At 44.8% G+C, this 19,124-nt stretch overlaps 1 pseudogene; it reads right to left on the bottom strand.

Annotated features, from left to right (window-relative positions):
- Positions 1 to 388: 388 nt before the first annotated feature.
- LOC123850493 (U1 small nuclear ribonucleoprotein C-like) lies at positions 389 to 1,103 on the bottom strand (annotated as a pseudogene).
- Between the last annotated feature and the right edge of the window lie 18,021 nt (positions 1,104 to 19,124).

The raw sequence follows: 19,124 nt of genomic DNA, 5'->3' as shown, positions 1-19,124 counted from the left end.
CCACTTATTTACATTCTTTAATTTCTTTCAAGACCATTTTGTAGTTTTTAGAATAGAGTATAAATTTTGCGCTTCTTTTATTAAGTTTATTCCTAAATATTTTATTCTTTGATACTATTGTGAATGGATTTTTCATTTCTTTCTTTTTTTTTTTGTTAACTAAAACAGATGGCTATTTTATTTTCACCTTTCACAATACAAATGAAAATTGCTTTTTTTTTTTTTTTTTGGTCCCACTACTCCCCTGCAAAAACTATTCTTGCTTTGATAGGAAGGGGGAGCAAGTCTTTCTGGTTATCCTGTTAGAAAACACCTAGGCTCACAGCACCATGATATCCTGGCGAAGTACAAGTAATGTAAAATGGATATCAAGAGGTTCCCTCTCTCCTTATCTGTCTGGTTGAGACATTCCTGGCTGAGTGGCCACCATCATGGGACAGGCGGGAGGTTTCATCACAGGGGGTGCAAGCATCATTGGCATGTGGCCTCCCATAGGTGGCCTCATGCCAGGAGCAGGTCCCACTGGCATCATCCCAGGAGGAGGAGGGCCCAACACAGGCATCATGGGAGGGCCCCTCCATATGGGGTGCTGGCATCATACCAGGGCAATAAGGACCTGGGAGACTGGGGGGGAGGTGGGATCATTACCCCTTCAGGAGAAGGATCAAAGAATGGAGTAGGAGGTATCTTTCCTTGTTGAAATGCAGTGGTTATTTTGTCGATCAGGCTCTGAGCCTGCTCTTCTGTCCATTTCTTTTTTTTTTTTTTTAAGATTTTATTTATTTATTTGACAGAGAGAGACACAGCGAAAGAGGGAACATAAGCAGAGGGAGTGGGAGAGGGAGAAGCAGGCTTCCCGCAGAGCAGGGAGCCCGATGCGGAGCTCGATCCCAGGACCCTGGGATCATGACCTGAGCCGAAGGCAGACGCTTAACGACTGAGCCACTCAGGCGCCCCTCTTCTGTCCATTTCTGATAGTAGTCTTTCATATTCTCTTTGTGCTTCCTACCACTGCAGTGTGGCTTTCTCACAGATGGAGAGTCATGGGTGAGGTACGTGTCGCAGTAATCACAATAAAACTTAGGCATGTTGCTCTGCAGGCCATTGGCCATTCTGTCCCTGATCTGTTTCCTTAATTTGATTTTTGGATTATTCATTGCAAGTGTGGAGAAATACAATTGATTTTTTTGTATTTTGATCTTGTATCCTGCAATCTTGCTGACCTAGTTTATTAGTTCTAATAGTATTTTTTAGTGGATTTCTTAGGGTTTTTAATATACAAGATCATATCATCTGTGAATAGAGAGTTTTACTTCTTCCTTTCAGTCTGGATACTTTTTATTCCTTTTTCTTACCCTTTGTCCTAAGGAATGGTCTTAAGGGTTCGGAAAGACTAAAATGTACTGGACCAATCTCTGGAGAGAAACTCGAAAGTGTACCCACTGTATGCTCAGCATCCTACTTGGTGATCATGTTTGTATCTATTTATTGAAAACAAAATAAAACATATGTGAGTATTCATGGTGCCCTAAAAGTCTAATGGGAGTGTTCTTTTCATTCTTCTCCTCTTGGGCTAACATGTTTCCTTTTCAGTGGACACTTATTGAGAACTTCTTTTTGACATATTTTCTAGGTATCCAGGATATGATGCTGAACAGGAGTGGCCAACACCTAGCTCAAAGTCTAACCAGGGAGCTAGACAAGCCAAACTGATAATTATACCCTCATGAGAACAACACAGTTTATGGGAGGGATGTACAGAGTGATATGGGAGCATAGGAAAGGGGAAAGGGAAAAAGATTCTCAATGAAAGCAGATTGGATTGGGACATCTTGAAAAGTAGGCAAGGGGCCCAAGTGTGTTTCAGATACACAAAACCCCAACTGGCCCTCCACCAGGGCCAATTCTCCAGTGATTTCTCCTTCCCTATTTGATTAGTGTGCAAATAGGAGTGTGTAGACCCCCAGTGGGAGTCCTACGAGGACCCTGGAGGGCTGAGTAAGTCTAAGAAAGGAGAAATAGAAAGAATGGTTGAGATCAACCAGGAAGCATAAATATGACTTCCTCTTGACTTCTTGAGAGAAATTACTCATCCTGTTATCATTCTCTTCCCAGCAACCCTCTTCCCTTGGCCTGTAATATGACTTTGTTCTCTGGCATTCTGCTCTACTCAGGGCAAGGGGCCTCAGTTCAAATCCTGCCTTAGGTAGCCACAAATGTCTACTTTATTTTGTTCAGTTGAATAGGCCACAAATGTACCATCAAAATGCCTGATTTTAGGGTGGCCAACCATGCTGGTTTGCTTGAGAGTATCCCAGTTTTACCATGGAAAGTCCTGCATCCTGGGAAGCCCCTCAGTCCGAGGCAAACTGGAATGGTTAATCACTCTCTCAGTATGTCTAGACAGGAGCAATCTTCAAAGGCGTTTCATTCAACATCGGAAATCAAAGGTTTTAACGCATCTGGGAGGTACTATCATCTATTAATGATTAGTTAAGACTCTGAGGTTAAGAACTAGGATAGCCTTTCAGCTCTGCCAGTTATAGTTTCCAGGGTTTGGGCCAGTTATCTGTCATTCTGAGTCCCACTTTTCACATCTGTGGAAGGGTAGGAATAACACTGATTTCATAGGACTGTTGAGAATTAATTGAGAGAATGCCTGCAAAGTGCTCGGCACAGGATCTGGAACGTCATAAGGGATCGATAAATAATCACTATTCTTGTTCAGAGGTCAGCAAACTGAAGACAGTGGGCCAAATCCAATCAGTCTCCTGTTATTATAAATAAAGTTTTACTGGAGCCACATCCCTGTGTTCACGCATCATCCATGACTCCTTTCAAGCTATAAAGGCTTATCAGCCCCTCTCCGTGGGAAGCCCAGGCGTCCTGCCTCCCAAGGGAGAGCAGGGCCTTGCTGGTGCGCGGCCAGGGCGTGCCAGCCCGTGTCTGCTCAGCCCCTGCAAGGGGCGCTGAGGAGGAGTTGAGTAGTTGCAATAGCTGCCTAGCTTAAAACAGTTTCTGGTCCTTCATAGAAATAGTTTGCTGATTCCTGCTCCTGTTAATATTACCAAGTGCAGTTGAAGGAGTCCTGACTCAGAGCCAGGAAGCCTGGCCTCCAGTCTGATAAGCATTAGCTCTGTGACTTCGGGCAGATCACACGACTCCTCAGGATTTATGTCCTTGCTTGTGAAACAAGTAAATGATGTACAGTAAGGCCCATCCATGTGGCCAAACTTCTGGGACCTATGTTTTGAACCTATGGGATACTTATAGAAAGAAGTTCTGTGGAAGGGGGGTGAAGTGTGCAGTGACTTCCAGCTCTGAAGCCTCATTCTTGAGTTCCCCAGATTTGATGAGGTGTTCCCTTCCTGAGCTGCGCCCTTAACAGTAAGTCCCAGCAGCCTTCAGAAGAGGGTGGCATGAGCAAGCTCATCCAACCCACCTGAAAGTCTCTGTCAATGGCTGTGGAGAAGGAAGGGGCTGTGTCCTACCCCACCAGGGAGCCTGGTTTCTGGTGTGAGGAAGAATGAATCACAACCCACTCCTACCTGATCTACCTGCCTACAGGGGGTTGTGAAGAGTCACCCTTATTTGCTAATGATAATTTTTAAATGACTCTGAGCCATTTTAAATGACTCTGAGACCTCAGAGGTCTGCCTCTACTCTCCTGAAAGTGCTGATTACAGAATGATGTCCTCTGGTTTCATAACTGGACAAAATGCACACTAATAGATAGGGAGAGAGAGGGAGAAAAGGAGAGAGAGAGAGAGAGAGAGAGAGAGAGAGAATGAACCAGGCTCTCAAGAGTTTTCCATATTTAATAACCCATTACATAGAAAACTCCCACCAACTCTTTAGATGTAACTCCATCTTATAAAGAAATCTCTTTCTCCCCTCTTTTTTTCTTCCCCCCCATTCCAGATGCTTTCCCTCATTTGTCTCCCTAAACACCAGCTTAAGTCCTTCTCCTTTGAGAACCTACTCTGGCTAACACAGGCCACCCATCACTCCCTTTTCCGTGTGGTTGGAGCCTCTAACCCAGCACTTCCTCACACCTGGTCTGGATTGTTTTCTGATAGTTCTGTGGGCATTAGTCTCCTCTTCCCAGAAGGACTGTCATTTCCACAAGGGTAGGGCAGGGCTGTGCTGTCTACCTCATCTGCATGCCCTGCAGGTTTGGGCTGGCACTGGGCACAGCAGGAGGTGGGGGCCTGGTAGAAGGTTCTCCTCACCCGCCTCCAGCCAGTTATAGGGCTGGGACTTCCCATCTCATCCAGGCTCTGGAGGCTACATTTAAACCTCTCCTACACCCAGATCTCTTTTTCGATTTGTTATCCTAGTGGGTGGGTTGATTCATCCTGCCCTGCTCTTTCCTCAAGGCTGTAGTATGTCAGGGCTGGACTTTTTCCCTGATCAGAATAACAACATCAGGGTTTGGCTCGTGGCAGCCTTTCCTTAGTGAATAAAGAAAATGAACTGTGTTGTCACCACAAACGAGTGCTTATCTGCCTTGTTCTCTTTTTGCAGAATAATTAACATTCTGTTGCCAGGAAAGCCATGAGTGTCATGGGGATGTCTAATTGCATTTACACACTGGAGCACTTTTGATTCTCTTTACTTTGGTATCAACTTTTATTGTGATTATATGGGGGAAAACTAACCCTTTTTTACTTTATTTATTTATTTATTTTAAGTTTATTTGAGAGAAAGAGAGAGAGTGAGTGAGCGTGAGTGCAGGGGAGGAACGGAGGGAGAGGGACAAGCAGACTCCCGATGTGCGTGAAGCCCAGTGCAGGGCTCCATCTCACAATCCTGAGATCATGACCTGAGCTGGAATCAAGAGTCAGATGCTCAACTGACTGAGCCACCTTGGCGCCCCAAACCCTTTTCATTAAACTAATGTGGATATTAATTATTTCTAGCAGAAAAAACACACATTCAAGAAATAGGGTGTTTACTTCCTGCACTTTCCTGGGCAGTCTGTGGAGTGGCCACTGGGAACCCCGCTGCAAGGGAACGAAGGCCCCATGGACATTTCTCCTTCCCACTGAGGAGTGGGAGGGGTGGGACAAGCTAGTCAGGAGCATTCATTCACTCACTTTTCGTTGTACATCTGCTAAGTACTAACAAATGAGAAGACCACATTTTCCATCCGTATGATTTGTTTTCCACACATGGACTTTGGTCTCAGACTTCTAGCCTCTAGAACCATGAGGAATTAAATTTCTGTTGTTTAAGACACCTAGTCTGTGGTATTGGTTACAGCAGCCCTAACAAAGTAATACACTGGGTCTAGCGCTCCTTATTTTTCTGGCAATTATGAGCTTCTCAACCAATTCTAGATGTTCTGTGGGACTTCTCTTTTGCAGGTCTTAGTGAGCTCTCAAAGGACAGTGTCCTTCCTCCCCATCAGTTTTTCTTTTTTCCCCCTTAATTATTGAAGTATAATTGACATACAATGTTATATTAGTTGTAGGTATACAACATCGTGATTCGACAATTCTATAAAGTACTCAGTGCTCACCATATGTGTAGTCACCATCTGTCACCAAACAACATTATTACAATATTATTGACTATATTCCCTATGCTATTCTTTTCATCTCGTGACTTATTTATTTTGTAACTGGAAGTTTATGCCTCCTAATCCCCTTTATTTCACCCCCATGCACCTCCCCTCTGGCAACCATCTGTTCTCTGTATTTGTTTGGGGGGTGCCTGGGTGGTTCATTCGGTTAAGTGTCTGACTCTTGATTTGGGCTCAGATCATGGTCTCAGGGTCATGAGGTAGAGCCCCATGTCAGGCTCTGAGCTGAGCACGGAGCCTGCTTGGGATTCTTTCTCTCCCTCTCCCTCTGTCCCTCATCTGCCGCTCATGTTGTCTCTCTCAAAAAAAAAAGTTTTGTTTTTTTAGATTCCACATATAAGTGAAATCTTGTCTCACCAATAAAAATTTTTTTTTTAAAGATTTAATTATTTATTTGAGAGAGAAAGAGAGACGGAGAGCAGGAGCAGGGGGAGGAACAGAGTGGGAGGGAGAGGGACAAGCAGACTCTGCGCTGAGTACAGAGCCCAGTGACGGGCTCAATCTCACGACCCAGGGATCATGACCTGAGCTGAAAGAGGTCTTTCAGACCAAGAGTCTGACACTTAACTAAATGACCCACCCAGGGACCCCAATGCCAATCAAATTTTAACACAGAGTTTCACAGAGTTTTTATTCTTTGCATTCTTTTCCTCCTGGTGTGCTGGGAAAACCTGGGACCGGAAGTTAAGAGGCTGAAGCCAAGAACATTGTTATCAAGCTGTGTGACCTTGGGGAGGTCACAAAAGCTCCTGGGCCTCGGGACTCCTGGCCTGTAAAACCAGTGGTGGAGCGGGAGGCTCTCCCGAAGCCCCTCCCCAGCTCTGACAGATACTCCTGAGTCTGCCATTAACCTCTCACTGGACACTCTAGTGAGTTCTATCTTTCCTCACGTTGCTGATTTCTCCCGTTCATAAAGTAGCTAGGAAATTCCTTATTGCTAATATCTGTAAGGGAGGCCAGCAGAAAGAAGTTCCTCTCAGAGCTCCCATGTGCTAGTGAGAAAACCAGGAAGCATAGTTCCAATTCCTGGGAGTAGACCTGAAATTCTAGAGCTGTCAGTTAAATTCCCAGTGCTGCCTCTGACCTCCTTTGTTCAGTGAGACAAGTTAATGAATTACTTTTTGTTTCAACATAGGCAGTGGTTGAGGTTAAATGTTCTGAAAACTGGATGATCATGGAGATGTAAAATAGTGCAAAAATGAATTGATGAGCAGCCAGTCCTGTGAATCTGCCACCTATTCTAGGGAAGCTTTGCCATTTTGGCAGCATGGTTCGGCCTGTGGTTTGGTGTTGAGTCTGGGTCCAAACGAAGTATGGGTCTGCCTCCTTTTCCCCATTCCACGTGCAGCCCCTAAATCCAGCCTCGAACGCTTTGTCAGCTTACCTACTGTAACAGGTGCAGGCTCATGTGTCATCCTGGCACACACTTTGAGCCCATCCTAGGATTTGTTCACCTGAAATTGGAGGCCACCAACCATTGTCCTGATGAGTGCCCAGTGGCTTCATGTTTTGCTGTGTGTCCCTCTTCAATTCTGTTTAGCTCAGTGCAGCTTCATAAATTTAAGTACTTCCTGATGTATTCAGAACCATAAGGATACACAGTGTCATATATAAAAGGACTACATGATCCAGTCCTAGATTCCGGAGAGCTTACAGTCTTCCCAGGAAGATAAGATATGTACACGAAACAATCTGAGAACTGTCAAGAGGAAAGAGCTATAGTCCCTGTTGGGCTGATGAGAGGCCCGAGTGCTCAAATGGATAATTGAGTCAGTAAGTTCCAGGACTGGTGAGAAAGGAGAGAAATTAGAGATGGCCGAAATTTTAGGAAAGAGAAAATGTGGGCCTTGATCTGTTTTGTCATTTTTAGAATGAGCCAGGTGATACCAGTTTATGGGCATTTCAGGCCCTGGAGAATCAGAAGAATCCCCTAGATTCTGATGGAAGTGAGACGTTGGGTTGAGGGATCTTAGGAGAGGTAAGAATTAGTAGAGAGAAGGGCCCGTGATGGAAAGTGGACTTGAAGAAACAGCCTGTTTAATTTGGACTGTGCGAGATGGTTTCCAAGCAAACACCCTCCCCTTTCTCCATCCCATACCTTTTTCACTTTCCAGATCCTGATGTCATGACTCAGCACAGCTGCAGTTATGTATCTTTTCCTTTCCGCCCGAACCCCCTCAGCTCAAGTACCACTTTCTTGGCACCCAAAATGGAGTGCACTGCCAGTGGAGCGGCTGAGAGATTGATTTCGGACTGTCAGCCTTCATGGAAAGCTGCGGGCTACTGCATGGCTTTCTCTGAGCTGGCCACTGAAAAATGGGGTGGGGTGGGTCTTCTGAGAGGGTAGAATTTGCACAAATCTTTTCTAAACAATGGGCACTGGGAGACCTCCTTCCTTTCTAAATCAACCTGGATTCTGACCCCCTTTAGATGGAGTTCCAGGGTTTATTTCCATCCAGTGGGACAGGGATGGCATTGTGGTGGGAGTTAATGTGATGGCTTACCTGGGAAGGTCTGAGGGCTCCAGGGAAGAGAGGGATGCTGGATGAGGCAAGGGCCCCTACCAAGCTATTATGGGAAACTACAAATCTAACAAAAGAGAACAGATTCTTTTTCATCCTGACAGGTCAGCTACCTCCTTGGAGCATGCCAGGAGCCATTGGTAACAGGTAACTTTGTTATTTAAAATATCGTCAAGAAGAATTTGGGGCTGGGCCTTGGTCTTTCCTAGGTGGAGGAATGGACACATGACCTAATGAGGGTTTAAGATGATTGGGATCATTGTTTCAGGGACCTTGGAAATGGTACCTTCCTGGAGGGCTGGAACATTCCTGTAAATTAATTCACCTATGCCCATCTCCTCCCAAGACAAGTGAGAGAGAGGGATGGCAGACCCAGAGAGACAAGACCACAGGTGGATAGAAAACACACTTTCCTTTTACTATTCTGCTTCCATCTGCGTTATTTTGGGGCAGTTAAGGGTTGGCATGGCTGGTTACCACTTGAGTTCTGGTCTGACTGTGAGAGCATATACTAGGAAGAGATGACCTTCATGGCCCAGTTAACTCAGAAAGGCAGTTTTGCTGCTTCCCAGCAAATAACTGAACAATCTGGGTCTGATAGAATTTGGGCTAGGTGTCCTTTCTTGTGAAATTTTGATATAAGAGGAAAAAACAGGCCATTCATGGACTTTGTTACCTTGTGAGAGGCAGTATATTGTGGTGGTTAAGAGCATGGGCTTTGAATTCACTTGATTCATATCTTGTGTCCCTTGCTTAAGAGCTGTATGCCCTAGACTAAGTTCCCTACCTTCTCCAGGCCTCAGTTTCTTCATCAGTGAAAGAGGGACAATAATGCTATCTAAGTAAATCCAGACATAAAAGTTCCTTTAAGAATTCAATGAGATAATATATGTGTGGCCCACGCTGATACAACTGGTAAATGATAGCCAGTAGTAATAATTATTACTTATAGAAGATTTGGATAGGGTAGCTATTTGGTAGATTCAATGAGATGGGCCATTTGGCCAAGAAGTTCATTATAATACTCATTATTAAAAACAAACAAATAGGGTCACCTGGGTGGCTCAGTCAGTTAAGTGTCTGACTCTTCATCTCAGCTCAGGTCTTGGTCTCAGGGTCATGAGTTCAAGCCCGCCTTGGGTTCCACACTGGGCATGAAGCCTGCTTAAAAAAAAATTAAAAACAAACAAATAAATGTCCAAAACACTGGGAAGAGATATAAATAGGACAGATGCCCTTGACCTCCTCTATGACCACATGGCAATAACCTTTGACCACTGGGCAGCTGACTGAGGCTGGCTACCTAGCTTTCCCTACCCCATGACGTATGAGAGTACAGTACGCTTTGTCTTGCTGGGGGCTAACGTAATAAGTCTGAGTTGGAAACTAAATATATCCACTCAAAGAATATACACTGATCTCCTGCTGTATGGCAGACACTGTTGTAAGAGCTGGGGATTCAGCAGTGGCCAATGTCCTTGACCCCATGGCACATACATAGAAGTACCTACATGTACACAATGAACAAGGTCATTTCTGATAGTGATAAGGGCTGTGGGAATATCTTCTTTTCCTCTAAACCCATATGATAGAGGCCTTGCCATAGCAAACACTCCTGCTGATGTTGAATGTGGCTTTCAAGGCCTCCAGGGCTGATTCCCCTGTGCCTACCTATGCACACATAGGACTCCAGGGCAAAGCTTCTGACTTATGAGACATAAGGGTCCCCAGGTCCTCTGAAATACAGAGCTCCACTCAGTGTGGGAGAGCCTTGGAAAATCCTTTCCCCCTCCTCCTGAGATTATGTTAATAGGTCTTATATCCTAAAATGCGCCTTTGCAATAAAATTCATGTTTTCAACCAACTCAGTACTTTCCTGTCTCTCCCATTTGCACAGATCTCTGTTATTTGGAAGTTTAAAAAATGTGTAGAGTCCTCAGGATTACATGTTTCTTAGTCAAACAGAAATATGTTCCCTTTTTTGTCCTCCATGTAGAAAAGTATCTCTGGAAACATATACCAACCAATGCCAAATGCCTGCGAGTCAGGAAAAGAGATACCTGCCAAACCTTTAAAGTTGGATTTTCATCCAAAGTGAAAATTAGGGAGCTGGCTCTCCTGTACTTCGGATCTGTGACACAGGAAGCTGAGCGGGCCCTGAGCTGGAGGTCAGGGGAGCCCAAGTTCTCTGGAAGTTATTAGTCATGTTACATTGGGCAAATCGCTGAATATCTCTGGGGCTCTTTCCTCGTCTGTCAAGTGGGACAATTCAAGAGTTGTTGTGGGCGGTAAAATAAGGTAGTGCATCTATTTGCACGATCCATCCAACACCCTGGCTTCTTTGTTTCTTGACCTCACCTCCGGAAAATCTCTTTCTGCAACCCAGCTCAGCCTTCCACTCTCTTGGTTACACCTAGTCATCAGCAACTGCTCTTATCTCTAAAATTTAGTTTCAAGGATTCCCTCCTCTGAGAATGATCTATTCTTCTGGCTCCCTGGCCCCCACACTGCAGAATTCCCTGATGCCCTTGGGACCACCCATCCATTGCCCCTGCACCTCTGTCATTATCCCTCTCTCCCTTTGGCCTCACTTTCTTTGTCTACTCTAGAATCAGTGCTTTTTTTTTTTTTTTTTAAGATTTTATTTATTTATTTGACAGAGAGAGACACAGCGAGAGAGGGAACACAAGCAGGGGGAGTGGGAGAGGGAGAAGCAGGCTTCCCGCAGAGCAGGGAGCCCGATGCAGGGCTCGATCCCAGGACCCTGGGATCATGACCTGAGCCGAAGGCAGACGCTTAACGACTGAGCCACCCAGGCGCCCCTATAATCAGTGCCTTATCATGACCACGCCCTCTTCTCCCTGCTACATTTTCTTGGCACACCTGTAGTTGAACCCAACTATTCAGGTTGTTGCAGCTGAACGTAGTTGGGGAAAATCACACAATGGGGCTATTTTTTTCCCATTTAAATGTCATGACCCCTTACCTTAAATAAGCATTCACCACAGCCTAGCTACACCATTATGTTTCCCTAGTAAGGTTGCTTGGCAATTCAACAAAGAGGCTATTTTATTATTTTTTTTATTTTTATTTTTTGTTAGATTTTATTTATTTATTTGAGACAGAGAGAATGAGAGACAGAGAGCATGAGAGGGAGGAAGGTCAGAGGGAGAAGCAGACTCCCTGCCGAGAAGGGAGCCCGATGCGGGACTCGATCCCGGGACTCCAGGATCATGACCTGAGCCGAAGGCAGTCGCTTAACCAACTGAGCCACCCAGGTGCCCGAAGAGGCTATTTTATACTCTCTTCTCCTTTCTTAAAACTCTTCTGTCTTCCCCTGCCTGCCACCGCTGATGAACCTTACCCCATAATGCAAAGAGAATTGAAAGATTTGGACAGAAACACCAACATCTTTCTATCTTTCCACCATCCAATCTACCAGCCTCTCCATACCTGGATTCACATTCTCCATCTTCCTTTCACCACAGAGGGAAATCTGCCCATTTTTGCCCAGAATTCCTCCCCTTCTCAGCAACTTCACTCCTGTGGTTAACTCACCTTCTTTCATGCATCCATCTTCTCTCTCCTGGATCTGTTTCCCCACGTATAAATGTGCTGTAATGTCTCCCACCTTAACACAAAACAAAATACATTTACTTTTGACCCTGCATCCTCCTGCCATCCCAGTTCTTTGCTCCCTGTCCGTGAAAACCTTCTAGAGAGTTGTCTACACTCCCTGCCTTCACTTGGTCACCTCACATTCGCTACCCCTGTCTGGATTCTGCCTCTCCTGTTTCACTGAAGCAGCTCTGTCTGGGTGACCGGTCACCTCCATGCTCTTTTGTTGTCCTCTTACTGGACTATCAGCATCCAATAGGATTACCTCCTGCCTCCTGCTGGAAAAAGCCATCCCGTTTAGATTCCCTGATGTGCCCTCTTCTGGTTTGCTTTTAAACCTTCTGGCAACCCCTTCCCAGTCCCCTTGGTCTCATCCGCCTGTTACCCAGGGTCACCAATGTGCTGATGACTCCCTAATTAATATCTTCAGCTTTGACTTCTTCATTGAACTTGATTCGAATATACAAACACACACGAAATGTCTTCACCAGGATATCCATAAGCCATCTCAAATGTTAACTTTCTAGAACAGAACTAAGGACTCCTCCCAAAACCGGTTCTTCTCCAGCATTTCCTACTTTGGGTTAATTTGGCTGTCTCTTCCCCTAGTCTGTGAGCTCCTTTGGGGGCGCTTATTCATCATTGTATTTTAAAAATCCTCAGTGTGTGGTAAGTGTTGGTGCTCAGCAAATATCTGTTGAGTGAGGGGATGAAGGAAGGAAGACACGAGGTTCATCTTCAACTCCATGCCAAGGAGAAGGGAGATCTCTGGTGTTACGGAGAAAGACATTCATCCACACTGTCCCTGGGTGAGGCAGAGACCAGGCTCTTATTTGTCCCCTCTTGTGTGAAGGAAAGTAAGCGAGTGAGTGGCAGTTAGGGTGAGACACTGTTTTCTGTTACATGAGGAGATCTCTGGTAGCAAGGGCTCCTCAGCTGGGAAAACTGTGGGACTCACCTGTACACAGGTGAAGTCATTTGGGGTTAACCACATCTTGCTTCACCATGTCTTCCTGCCTTGCTCCACCCTCGGGTGGAGCTCCTGTGCTGTTCCCCAAACACATGCCCAAGTGTGGTGATGGTGTGTGCCTAGAATAAGCTCCAGAGACCAGGCCTGATTTTGGCAAACAAGCCTCTAGCAGTGGTTCTCCAGCTTGATTGCACTTCATGATCACCTGGGAGCTTTTGAGAGACACGGATACCTGGGCCCATCCTGGGGATTTTGCTTTAATTGGTCTGGGTGGGGACCATGATTGGTATTTTTAAAAAGCTCCTAGGTGATTCCAGTGTGTAGCCCGTCTGAGAACCCTGTTCTAAATGGATTAGATGGAATGTTCCTTTCTCCCTCAGTTGGGAAAGAAGAGCCTTGTCTGCAAAGGGGCAGAGGGCTGGCTGCTCTGGAGGCTTTAGGCATGGTCCCCCCCACCCCCCAACCTATGCCTGGATGTCCCATCAGGACTTTTCCTCCAAGACAGGGGCCAGCACACTTTTCATGCAAAGGGCCAGACAGGAAATATGTTGGTTTCAGGGGCCATTTGGTCTGAGTCATAGCTACTTAATTTTGCTATTGTAGTGGGAAAACAGCCATATGCAATATGTAAATGCATGAGCATAGCTGTATTCCAAAAAACTTCATTTATGGACACTGAAATTTGCATTTTATACAATTTTCACATGTCATGAAAGTCTTTTTTTGTGTCAGCCATTAAAAAATGTAAAAACCATTCTTAGTTTGTGCACCATATGCAAAAAAGTGGTGGCCTGGATTTAGCCTTCCAGTTCCCTGCTCTAAGAGACGAGTGGCAGCCACTCTTCACAGCTTGATAAATGGCAAAGGCCTTCCCACTTCCTCTCTCTGGGCTTTCCCATTTCTCCATTGAAAATGGTCAGCAAACCAGCTCTTCCTATAAGGAGTGTCAATCAAGAGAGGAATCCTACTTTATTTACCTATGCACTTCATCCTGAACGAGAGTTCAAGTGTACTCAAGCAGGTGATCTTTAGAAAAGATAAAGCTTAGATTTTAGCTCTTTGAGTCATGCATTTTCTCCAAGGAGCTGAGGACATTGTCGGAAGAACTTTGAACAGACACTCTTCCTTATGCAATCCTCACAGTTAGGAAGGAGTAAGCAGCAAGAGAGAAACCTTAAGTGCTGTGAGAGAGAGAGAGTAACTAGAGTCTAGTTGTCTCATTTGTTAATCCTATCTTCTCTAATCAGATTTAGAGTTTGGAGCAGACACTGTTGGATGATGCCTATGTCCTACTTCTTGCTGTCCAGCTTCCATGTCTTCAGAGGGGCCCCATGTCCAGCTCCACAGGGTAAACCATAAGTAGTCCAAGTCAAGAAATAGATACCAAAGAAATAGTCCCTTTTCTCCTTCTGGTCTTTGTCTGGATGCCTGTTGATGCCTGTATGTTGATGCTTGGAACTGTGGGAGCTATGTTGGGACCGTGAGGGGGGTTAGTCTGAGTAGGACCCGCCAAGGATGATAGAGCAGAAAGGTGGAAGCAACTTGGGTCTCTGATGACATTGTTGTGCCACTGAATGAATCAACTCTGGAGCTGCCCTGTGCTGGACTTCTTGTTGTGTAAGCCAAATTTCCCTATTGTTTAAAGTCATTTTTAATAGGGGTTTCTATTTCTTACAGCTGAAAACATTAAAACTCATAGAGAGGTCTGGAATGATTCATCTCCACAGCATCCAATACTGGGCACATAATGGGTCCCTAGTTGATTGATTAAGGGAACCATTTAAAATGCATGCATCCAATTATTATCTAGCAAAACAACTATTTATAAAGAAGTCCCTCTGAAAAAGGGTCACCCTCTTCCAGCATCTCTGGCAGGATACCCATCTGCAGTTTATTTTATTTGAAGTCTTAGTGACATATAATAATAATTAGGAGGCCCCAAGCCCATTTCAGCTAAAGAGCATATAGACTATGAACTGACCCAGGCTGGTAACCAAGGCTTTGCTGGTGAATGCAGCATTTTCTGAGAATCCCATAACTCTGAGAGAAGGACTGAGAAAATCAACACACAATGGATCAATCAGACATTCGTAGTCACCTTGTAACAGTAGGTTCTACTTTATAGTTTGAGATACAGTTGAGTTCCAATTGCTTTGGCTGCCTAACAAATTACTCCAAAACTTAGTGGTGTAAACTGCCATTTATTATGATCACAGATTTTGTGAGTCAGGAACTCAGGGCACAGCGGGGCCAACTCACCTCAGTGGGGCATTTAGAAGCTTGGGGCTAGAATCATTTGAAACGTCCCTCACTCGCCCACTCACAGGCCTGGTGGTTGCTGCTGAGAAGATTCAAGGAGCTGTGGTTTCTCTAACCTCTCTCTCCTTATGGTCTCTCCGTCTGGTCTCTCCAGTAGGGCAGCTTCAGGGTAGGTGGGCTTCTTACATGTCGGCTCAGGACTCCAAGGTGTAGGTCTGGAGAGAGTGAGAGAGCCAGATGGAAACCATGGTGACTTTTACGACCTAGCGTCAACATTTATGTAGCATCAGTCCACCCCATTCTATTGCTCAAGGAGTTCAAAGTTCTGCCCAAGTTCAAGGGGAGGGAATACAGACTCCATTTCTTGATGGAGGAGTGTCAACATTATCTTACATTGTAAGAAGAATATGCGGCATGGGGTATGAACTGGTTCATGCTCCATCCTGGACATTCACCGTCTCTCTAGGGCCTGTGGGGTTTCCAGGAGGTGAAGGCAAAGAAATATAAAGTAGGTCTGCCCTACAGCTGACACCTCTGTCAGTCTGTCTCCGTGTAACAAGATGCCTGCTCTCAAACTGGTTTGTCCCCAGTGGAGCTTGGAGGGGTTCTTAATAATTTACTGAGAAAGTTCCTTCAGGTTCTTGCCTCAGTGAAAGGGATGCAGATCTCTGTAGCTCAAGAGAGCTCAGGCTGAAGTCAAACCCAGAGGAAGCCCTGGTGCTTGGTGACTGGAGTCTTCTATCTTTCAGTTGTTGCCACAGATTGGAGTGGTTGTTAAGAGGCCAAAAAATGAATCAACAGGCTGATGCTGCCCATGCAGGAATTTTTAGAGTTTATGAAGCACTTCAAGCTACATGTTTTATTGACAGATCATTTTAAACAAGCATTTGAAGTTCATTTCAGCTCACTAAGCAAGCAATCAGTTACTGGAAACACAGAGATGAGAGGAAGAGGAAGCTGCCAGGTAGAGGAAGCTGAGTGGTGGTGGGGCCGGAGTGGTGAAGGTGGGGCTGGAGCCCGGGAGGGATGAGGCTGGTGGCCGAGGCAGGGAGCTGTCCCAGTGTGCTTTTAGGAGGGGGGTGCAGAACCTGACTGTGCTTCCCATGGGGAGCAGAGAGCAGAAATGCAAACAGATTACACCCAAGTCAAAACAGTGATGCTAGAGAGAAGAAGCTGTATGTCTTGAAGAGGAAAAGGAATGTCTCTCTTTTTTTTATTATTTAAATTCAATTAGCCAACATAGAGTACAAAATTAGTAGAGTTTAGTAATTCATCAGTTGCATATAACACCCAGTGCTCATCACATCACATGCCTTCCTAATGCCCATCACTCAGTCATCCCTTCCCGTACTCCCACCCCTCCAGCAATTCTCAGTTTGTTTCCTAGAGTTAAGAGTGTCTCATGGTTTGGGGCACCTGGGTGGCTCAGTCCTTAAGCGTCTACCTTTGGCTCAGGTCATGATACCAGGGTCCTGGGATCGAGCCCCGCATCGGGCTCCCTGCTCAGTGGGAAGCCTGCTTCTCCCTCTCCCACTCCCCCTGCTTGTATTCCCTCTCTTGCTGTGTCTCTTTCTGTCAAATAAATAAAATCTTTAAAAAAAAGAGTGTCTCGTGGTTTGTTTCCCTCTCTGATTTCTTCTCAGTTTTCCCTCCCTTCCCCTGTGATCCTCTGCACTGTTCCTTATATTCCATTATGAGTGAAACCATATGATAATTGTCTTTCTCTGATTGACTTAATTCACTCAGCGTAATACCCTCCAGTTCCATCCACTTCAATGTAAATGGTAAGATTTCATCCTTTTTGATAGCTGAGTAATATTCGTGTGTGTGTGTGTGTGTGTGTGTGTGTATCTCACATCTTCTTTACCCATTCATCTGTCAATGGACATCTGGGCTCTTTCCATAGTTTGGCTATTGTGGACACTGCTGCTATAAACATTGGGATGCATGTGCCCCTTCGGATCACTAGAGTTGTATCTTTGGGGAAATACCTAGTAGTGCAATTGCTGGGTGGTAGGTTAGTTCTATTTTTAACTTCTTGAGGAACCTCCATACTGTTTTCCAGTGTGGCTGTACCAGCTTGCATTCCCACCAACAGTGTAAGAGTATAAGAGGGTTCCCCTTTCTCCACATCCTTGCCAACATTTGTTGTTTCCTGACTTGTTAAATTTAGCCGTTCTGACTGGTGTGAGGTGGTATCTCATTGTGGTTTTGATTTGTATTTCTCTGATGCCGAGTGATGTTGAACATTTTTTCATGTGTCTGTTGACCATTTGTATGTCTTCTTTGGAGAAATGTCTGTCCATGTCTTCTGCCCATTTCTTGACTGGATTTTTTTTTTTTGGGGGGGTGTTGAATTTGTAAGTTCTTTATAGATTTTGGATACTAGCCCTTTATCTGATATGTCATTTGCAAATATCTTCTCCCATTCAGTTGGTTGCCTTTTAGTTTTGTTGACTGTTTCCTTTGCTGTGCAAAAGCTTTTTATCTTGATGAAGTCCCAATAGTTCATTTTTGCTTTTGTTTCCCTTGCCTTTGGAAACGCGTCTAGCAAGAAGTTGCTGCAGCCGAGGTCGAAAAGGTTGCTGCCTGTGTTCTCCTCAAGGATTTTGATGGATTCCTGTCTCACATTTAGATCTTTCATCCATTTTGAGTTTATCTTTGTGTATGGTATAAGAAAATGGTACAGTTTCATTCTTCTGCATGTGGCTGTCCAATTTTCCCAACACCATTTGTTGAAGAGACTGTCTTTTTTCCACTGGACATTCTTTCCTGCTTTGTCAAAGATTCGTTGACCATAGAGTTGAGGGTCCATTTCTGGGTTCGCTATTCTGTTCCATTGATCTATGTGTCTGTTTTTGTGCCAGAGGAATGTTTAAAAAGAAAACCAAAGCAGGTGGCATCCGACTTCAAGCTATGTTACAAAGCTGCAATCATCAAGACAGTAAGGAATGTCTCTTTCATCAGCATTCCTTTAAACACGATAAACCCAACCCCTTTTCCTACAACTTAAGCATTGCTACAGTGAAACCAATATCACCAAAAATCAGATACTAGTGACAAGGAAGTTTTCCATGTCACCTGCGTAACAATATTGAAGAAAAAGAAGCAAGCAGTATAGAGGGAGAGTGAATTCCTAAAGGTAAAAATGCTAAACAAATCAACTTGATCTGGCAGACCTAATTAGTCTCAAGGGAGATTGATGTTTGGGTTCAGCTAAATGGGATGGTAAGCCATGTCCAGGAGGTCCTGGAAACCAATATTTGGCTCAAAAGTAATGGGCATTGTTTAGGATGTGTTGAATAGCAAGTCTTCCTAAATTAGGACCTAAACTCAATATGCCCAGAGAATTTGAAGGTAAGTATAATTTTTAGACTGGCAGAGCTAGTCTGCTATGAAGGCCTGATGAATCTCACCTAAGGGGGAGAGTCAAAGGCTAGACCCCTGGGAATAAAGCCCTAAAACAGGAAGATCAAGTGAACCTAAGAGTGTTCTAGTTAAGGCTGCCATAGATGAGAGTCCAAGGTCACCAGAGTCTGATCTGGAGGACAGGAGAGTGTTTCCCTGGACCAACAGGTTGGGGTGCAGGCCCTCACACACTTGGGTATCATCAAAAAGTGACAACAGTCCTTTTCAGTCAGGATGGCTGATACCAAGGAACTCAAAAGAACAGGAGTGATGCCCCCTCAGGGACAGTAAGAGACACTGGGGGATACGTGACCACTGAGAGTGCTGTAGAAGACAGGCTTGCCTCCAACCAGAAAGGAAGCTAAGGAGGGTTAAGTGGTTGTCTAGGTAGGGGTGGTTCATCCATTATTGTGATCTCAAGCTGCGATGGCCTAAGATCCATGGACTACATTATGTGATATGTATATATTATTTGCTGATTTGTATAAATACACATATAGCTGATATACATAAGTCTGTGTAATTTCTTTCTGAGTGTAGGGGAGGCCCTTGGCAACAATGTGCTTACAACACTCAGCTCTAGCTGCAGGGAGAGAGACAGTGGCGCAGTGTCTTGAGTGTATCATCCTGCACATCCCATTGGAAGATTGCAGGGTTTTGATCTTTAAGGTCTGGCCTGAAAAAAGTCAGCATCAATGTGAGAAATCCAAGGTTTCCAAGTGTCTCTCCCTCATCTTCCATTTTAAGAACTAGATTATAA

This window comes from Mirounga angustirostris, unplaced genomic scaffold, assembly GCF_029215605.1.
Source record: "Mirounga angustirostris isolate CCGP_5_RB_7025 unplaced genomic scaffold, mMirAng1.0.hap1 SCAF_10, whole genome shotgun sequence".
In the NCBI taxonomy this organism is placed as follows: Eukaryota; Metazoa; Chordata; class Mammalia; order Carnivora; family Phocidae; genus Mirounga; species Mirounga angustirostris.
The sequence above is the reverse complement of the archived record's forward strand: the minus strand, read 5'-3'. Positions and strand labels throughout refer to the sequence as shown.